Genomic DNA, 7,680 nt, shown 5'->3' with positions numbered 1-7,680 from the left:
GCTTCCCAGAGGTCCTTTTGATTGACAGTGCATGCTCCTGCAAGGGATTAGAGAGGAAAATGGGGGGTAGAGGGGGTCGGGGTCTGTGGGAGGGGTGACAGGGTTTGGGGCCTGGGTGAGGGAGAGTGAGAAAGAGGGCTGAGGATTAGGCCCACTGAGCTTCATTAACCTGAATGTTTACACAAGCTGATCTCTCGCAATGAGACCCTTTTCCTTCCCACAAGTGTCCCCTTCAAGAATCTGCTGCCCCTTCCTCCATCCCCTCACTGCTAGTGAGACATCGTTCTCAGTAAGCAACTCAGACAGTCCTCCCCGATAAGAGCCGCAGCCATGCATGGTATAGTTCTATAGTAGCACTCAGTCAATAAATTAAAACACACACAAAACTGGAATTTTAGATACTGGTAATAACGGAGATTTATTTTTTTAAAATGAAAAAAGATGAAATGAAGAAAGTGGCAGCTCTGTAGTAATATACTGCACTGAACATTAGTTTTAATGACACGTAGAGCCATTAATAATGTGTATGATTAAGCGTTTTATTATTTTTTACATATATTACTAGCTCATGTTGAGTGTGTTGGGAGTTTTGGCGAACTGTGAGTCCTTGAAATGCTTTTTGAATGCGTTCTGTGACTCGCTGCTACTAAGAAAAGAAAAGGGGCACAAATCAGGCAGTTTCACGTTTTCTTGGATTTCATCAGTGGTTTCCACAGTAAATGACTCCGAGGAGTTCAAATGAGAGGCAGAACATTTGACACTTTTGACAAAGCAGTTCCTGTTTTACCAGAGCAGAATAAATCACAGCTAATTCTTCGAGGCATTACAACATAATGTAATACAAATGTACAAAGGGGGTAAAGAGCCAGTAAATTAGTGCCAATCACAAGGCAGACTTCAAACGCAGCCACTCGTGCTTTTGTTGCTTCTCTCCAAGGACCCATTGAGCTGTCCGGAGTTATGCCTGAGCTCTAAGGACAACACTCGGGGCTATTTGCCTCTCAGATTAAGGAAGCTGGGTGAGATAACCAGCTTGGTAGCAAGAAGATGAGCTCCGGAGGGTTTTCCCCCTAAAGAGCAGTTAGCAGAACACAACTGCCTGTATTGTTTAGCATCTCAGGAAAGGGTGTTTTGTCTCTGCACTGAGGTGGAAAAGCAAATTAGCATTCGCTGTGAGCTTGGTCCTGGCTCCGACAAACTGAGAATGGTGTGTTGACAGCCACAAGATTGGTCTCCTCAAAGGTTCTGTAACTAAAGGGACACGGCTCATGCTTAAGTAAACAGAAAGCAGTCTGGAGCTCTTACTTAGACAGACAGGCTGTGGCATGTGTTTCAAAATCGCCATGACATCAAATGGGCAGGCTGATCTACTGGAAGTCATTCTGCGAAGAGGCACTTCTTTGGTGACATCTGCCATGTGGGTCTAATTTTTCACCTTGAATGATTGTGAACGCTGTGGAGGTTCACTGTGGGGTCCACGCCGGCTTGAAAAGATGCTGATTCTGGCGACAGAAATGTGGAAAGGGAGGGAAAGCTCGAGGCGGGGAGAGAAAAAGACAGAGACAGGGAGCCAGCGAGACTGTCAAATCACGGCTGCAGAGGACCAGCCGTCTACACAGCCTCTGACAGGAAAAGGGAATGCGGGGGGAAGAGAAGGGGAATGAGAGATTGGAGAGAGGGGTGCTGTGAGGAAAAGAGAGAAATAGTTTTTGAGGAGACATCTGGCTTTGATTAAGAGGGGCAGTGTGGATAAGCCAGCCTTTGCTGCTTGTTTTGACTGGGCTTCTCGGGGGGAAGTTGATGTTGTTTGTTTTCGACTAGCAAGTGGCTTGTTAATTGACAAAGCAATGGAGACAATGACCGAGCAGAGATGAGACATTTTCGTAGCTGCCGTGTTTACCTACTTGCGTATCTGTGTGCAGTTTGAATGGACAAGCACACTACGTATTTGTGGGAATGGGTCATGGCTGTGTGGGAGGTTGTACTATATACAGAGAATAAATTTTTCCTCGGACGCCAAACTTTTCTTCAGCGTTGCCTCTCTCGCGTGCTTTGAAGTACAATGAACATGAGCTATATTTGCTAACAATTCTTTTCCAAGTCTGTAAGTGGTTCAAAAAGCCACAGGAATTCATGGGTTTGATGCTCAAATAGATGTCACTGTAGAGGAGTAGAGAAGGATGAAAATCAGAAGAATTACATAAACACAGGGGGGGAAAAAAAACTAAACAAACGCAGAACATAACTGACCGGACGAGATCAGACTCTTTATGGCTACATTGTTTAACGGCTGTAAAACGTCAGCATTTGCGGCACGTTGGCCGACTTGTGCATTGACCGCTTTCAGGACGTCTTAAGACGAGGGTGCACCGTCTCAAATGGCCGTACGGCCAGAGCGGGACTCAGATGTCTTCTCCATCACTTCTTTGCAGACGTATTGGGTGTGAGAGGAACCTCATGGCATAGCGTCCTGCACCACTGAATATGAATAAACCATCAAGTGCAGACTCTCAAGCCAAGCCAAACTCAGCACACAGGCATCACAGCAGAACAGCACAGGAGGCCCTGGAGCTCTTACTGGCAAGCACAACCAAACTCCGCTACACCCCCTTACTCTTTCCGCACAAAACTCCCATTCCTGAAGTCAATTGCCCATCAAAAAAAGAAAGAAAACGGCTTCAAAATACAGGCTCATTTCTGATTTTCAATTCTCGCCAGGGTGACGCGCATTCCTGGAGGAGAAGAAGAAGACCCCGTAGGTCAGAGTGAACGGGAATCTGAGGGAATACTGGTGGTGGGGTTTTGAAGAGAAACTGGAAACCCGGAGTGAGCTGCTTGTTTTCGGAGGACTTTGAGGTCGTGATGATGATTGGATGTGATGTCTGTTTGGTAGCTGCTGCTTCTGCTTCAAGGGCAGCTGTGTAAATGCCAGAGGGGTTTGGACCTTGGTCTTTTGCACCATTAGGCAAAGTAAAACCCAAAAGTGAGTGAGGGACTGATGAGTGATTTGGAGTGGCATTTATTGGCCGACGCTGTCTTAAGGGCAACTAGGAGAGACTGAAAGTGTACTTTTGCAAAATATTTGGTGAAAAACCTCCTAAATGTGTAGTTGTTAGTATCTTGTGGTAGGTTTTATGGGAAGATATGTGTGAATTAAGATTTATAATGTTTAGAAGAGGTATATTTTTAGTGTTCAAAATACTCTGTAATTAAAATGGACCAGTTTACAGGATTAAATGATGGTACCATAATTATTGTTAGAAACATCCCCTTGCAGCAACCTTAACACCTCATCAAATTCCATTTATGTTATGTTTAATTGGCTAAAAGGTCTCGAACCTCTCGCCACCACACCTCGGCGGCAGCAGAGCAGCGTGTCAGAGGATCAGTGAAACATTATCCCCAGGACGGGAAACCAGCTGGGAAGTGGAGAACAGGAGCGACGAGAGGATGTTCCCTGTGCTTACCAAACAGAAACTCAAGAGGATCCGTTCCAAGGGTGAGGAGGAAGGTGTTAAAGAAAGTATCGATATCCTGACACTTCTCCTGTATCTGCAGGGCCTTCTGTTGTGTTTGCGGTATGTAGGTGAGCCCGTGCATGGATTTGTGTGTGTGTGTAAGAGATAGGGAGAGCGCGCGGGCAAAGATAACACGTTGTGAAAAAGATAATATTTCTGTAACATCTCTTGGCCTTAGAAAAGTATTTCTCGCTGCCCATCATAGCCACCACAAAACAGAGCTTGCTTTTATTTTTACAGTACGACCACCGTTTATGACCCTTCGCCAAGTGAACACGCCGGCTGGAAAGGGAATAAAGCGGAATTAGATCAGTGTTTTATTGTTGTTAATGTCTGACGGCTAAGAGGGCTGGAAATCTATTTTACAATAGCTGTTTTTAATGGGAAAAATCTGTGGAAATAACACTCAGAACGGGGTATTATTTAAATTTTCTCTCAGGCTTATTACTTGCTGGGATATGTTACACTCCATCCACAAGTTAGAACAATGCATGCACACACCAGGGAACCTTTTAACATAGTTTCAGATCCTTGGGTGATTTCAATCCTTTTTTTAAATCCTGCAATTATCCACTGCGGATGTAAAGACAAGTTGACTTTAATATGCTAATAGAAGCGAATTAGACCCGTCAACGGTAATAACACGGATAATTACAGTCAAAAGGCAACAGTGTCAGCGTAACAGAAGAGACGCGAGTGAAGAAAAAACATGTAAACTTTAAGTTGAATGCTTTTGCGCTGTTATTTTTATGTCATGATTTAATTAGTCTGCGGAAGAGCTGACTTATCCGGGTAATTAGTCAGTCAGGGCTGCAGTGCTGAAAACAGACAACTGCAGACCTGCGAGACCTGTGGCTGTCTGTCATTATCTCATCAACCCATCAATCAAAGTGGAAGCGCCGCCCTGTGGGGAACGCTTGCCAATAGGCATGCAGGTGAACCCTTAAATCAGCTTTAATTGGACTGCCGAGTAACAAGCACGGTTGAAATGTGTGGGAAAGTGAGAATGGTCTCTGTGAACTTTATAGCACTGGGACGTGCCCCCTGCCAACAGTTGAGGCGGATCTAGTGATTACAGTCTCTCTATATGTGTTTTCTTATCTATGTTTGTTACTTGTCAACTTTTAAGGATCTCAAGAATGGCTTCATCACGATGTTTAACTCATATCCTAAAAAGCTATGTTTTTTTCTTTCTCTAAAGAATGGTTGAGGTCACTTGGATCCTTGAAGACAGATTATTTTTCTCTCCTTTTCCTTTTTTTTTGCCTTCCATCTTAGACAATGTGATTTTTGTTCTCATGTAACACTTTCGAACAATATTTTGCAACTTCGGTTCCTCTCAGCCAATAGGCTATTAACAATCGCCTCCCCCAGTCAGAGGAGCACCCACCCAGCACAGGAGCCCAAATCCTCCTCTTGACTCTAGCTGTGGATACTTCTCTCAACTCAACACAGCAAATTTATTGACAGCTTTTAAAAAATATTTACTGCCCCACTTCCTCTCCCTGTGGGCACCTAGCCTGTAATCTCTCTACCCGTTTATTAGATCATTTGTCAAAGCCTCGAGCTTTTCTTCTCTCTCCTCTCTTTCTTTTTGTCATCATCTCCTCCTTTCACTTTCTGGAAAGTGTGTGCGTGTGTGTGTGTGGACTTCATGCTTCTCAAGGTGGAGGGAGACCGAGCAAAGGGTGAGGTAGAGAGTGCAATGGGCCTTGGAGATTAACTCCTTCCATGCCCATACCCTTTTCCTTTTTAAAACAGAATTTACAGCTGATTAGCCTCCACTGTAAAGACAGGCCCCAGTTCTCAGAAGGAACGCCGCGAAACATTTATTGAAGGCCAGACGCGAAGGGCCTTATTAAAAACACGTGTTCCTCCAAAGACCCCTCAGAGAGACATCTAGGAAGGGACTCAATAAAAACTCTGCAGACAGCTCATTTTCAGCACATCGCTGAAGAAATGTTTGCTCCCCTAAACTACACAAAATGACAAACCGCACGTTTTTTTAAGCCCATTTCCCGTCCATTTGCGTGCAAAGGCATTGTTTTTTTCTGTAACGGTTGAAACACGCCCCAATATTTAGTGCCAATGGCGTTTTACCAGACACATATTCTGATAAGAATTAAGTCTGCCATTAACGGATCATTTATTAAGCTTAAATTTGATGGTTGTTTGGACAGAGCCGGGCCAGGTGTTTCCTTCTGTTTTTTTTTATTCATTATTCTAAGGTAAGCGAAGTAGCTGTTTGTTTAGCCATACACAGATATGAGGGACAGACGCTTGATTTCATCCAACTGTTGGCCAGAAACCGAGAAAGGTGTTTTCCAAACTATCATCTCATTATACGCTTGAAGGCTAAAGGCCCTTTGCACGCTGAGTCTGTATTTTTTATTTTTTTTAATCAGGGTTTCAAATATAAATAAATAAAACCTGCGATCCGATAAGAAACGTTAAACTAAAAAACCTAAGACGCTGAGAAAGACACGTTTTATTGTTGAATTTGTTGCGAAAATTCATAGTCCAACAGAAGATGAAGCTGTCAAGCCGTGACAGCGATTTTCCGGCCTCCTCATTTCTTGGAAGTGGAAAATCGAGGAAAGCAACCACTGGATACACTGAATCCTGAGAAGAAATCAGGAGCGAGGAGAGTTTCGCCTCCTGATAAAGGAGTGAAAGAGTAGACCATTCATGGATTCTGTACAGCTGGCTGCGTGTCTAAGGGAAAAATGCTGATGGGTGTCGAAAAAATGTAAACAATTAAACAATTAAACTCCCAAAAACTCAAACACTGACGGTGCCGCAAGGTTTAATGGTAACAGAAAGAGTGAATTTTTTTTGTCAGTGTATACCTACCTGACAACATGTGCTTTTGCTGTTTGATAGAGCCTGCTATTCCTACGTAGGGAGTCCACTGTGTTGCACCACCATATTGTGGTTTTCAGTCGGTTGCAGGCTGCGTTGTCACGGCTGCACAAATTCTCCACACTTAACCTTAAAACCATGAAATACATTTAATAAACTAACAGAAATAATAACTGCACTCCGACAGGATTTCTGGTTAGCTTCCAGACTTAGCACTGAGTTCATCATGGCACGGCGGCACTCAGAATCACCCACTGTTTCCCCTCATGACTGTAATGTGAGCGTGTGTGGTCAGGGGGAAGGCGGGAGGAGGTGGGGAGCGAGAGAGGGCATGAGACGGTGAAATTGCGAATTATAAAAAAAAAAAAAAAAAAATCCAAAAAAGTGAGAGTGAAAACTGTTATTGCTGAAGACGTGTATGGTGAGGCGGCGGCTGGCGCGGACACCCAGGCTCTTAGCTACCGATGCTGCCAGGCTTCAGCTGCTACGTGTGCTCGGTCTTCAGCAGAGTACACAAGGCAGCCACAGGTATGTCCCCATCGCCTCAGGCCACACCAGTCACAGCCAGGATGCTGTCAGAACCTTTCGGGAACCCCGTCAAGCTAATGGGTTGTGACTGAGCCTGTGCCGCCAGTGCACAAGCAATTGTTCCATTCATATACCCTTCACTGATGTATGGAGGCTTTCCTTACCCGGTCACAGCCATCACAGGGGACTCTGAATCATGTCTGTGTGTGTGTGTGTGTCTGTTTATACAGACTGCGCATATATATTTGAATCTGACCTATGTGTGCGTGTATGCGTCCATTTATCTGTTGGTGGGTTTGTGTCTGCGGGTGTTCTGTCTGGTTTGCCACAGTGGAAAAGATAATCATAAACTGGCGGGCCGACGGTAAAAATGTAAAAATGCATCCAGGTGGATTGCAGCGCGCGTGCTGGTGCGTGGGTCTGCGCCTTGGCTTGGCCAGGCTCGCAAAAGGTCCCTGCGCTTCACGGAGTTTGCGGTAAATAAAACGTCGAGCTCCACACTTCGGCGCGGCCAGTGGATTAAAACTGTCACACAGCAGGCTCGGGCAAAAAGGAAAAATGGCCCGCAATCATCTGCTCGAGGAATCACGGCATCGTTTTTCTTCATCACGGCTTAGAAGCTGAGCCATACACAGAATCCCTGACTCATCTGCAGCGCTTCCAAATCCTATTGGAATCCGTTAAAAATAATAATTCCTTTAATTTGGCATTTTGTTCTCATCATATAAACAACGACAATAAAAACAAAGCTTCTGCTCAGATTCCCTGTTCA

This window comes from Mugil cephalus, chromosome 4 (genome assembly GCF_022458985.1).
Source record: "Mugil cephalus isolate CIBA_MC_2020 chromosome 4, CIBA_Mcephalus_1.1, whole genome shotgun sequence".
Lineage (NCBI taxonomy): Eukaryota > Metazoa > Chordata > Actinopteri > Mugiliformes > Mugilidae > Mugil > Mugil cephalus.
Note: the sequence above shows the minus strand (reverse complement) of the source record.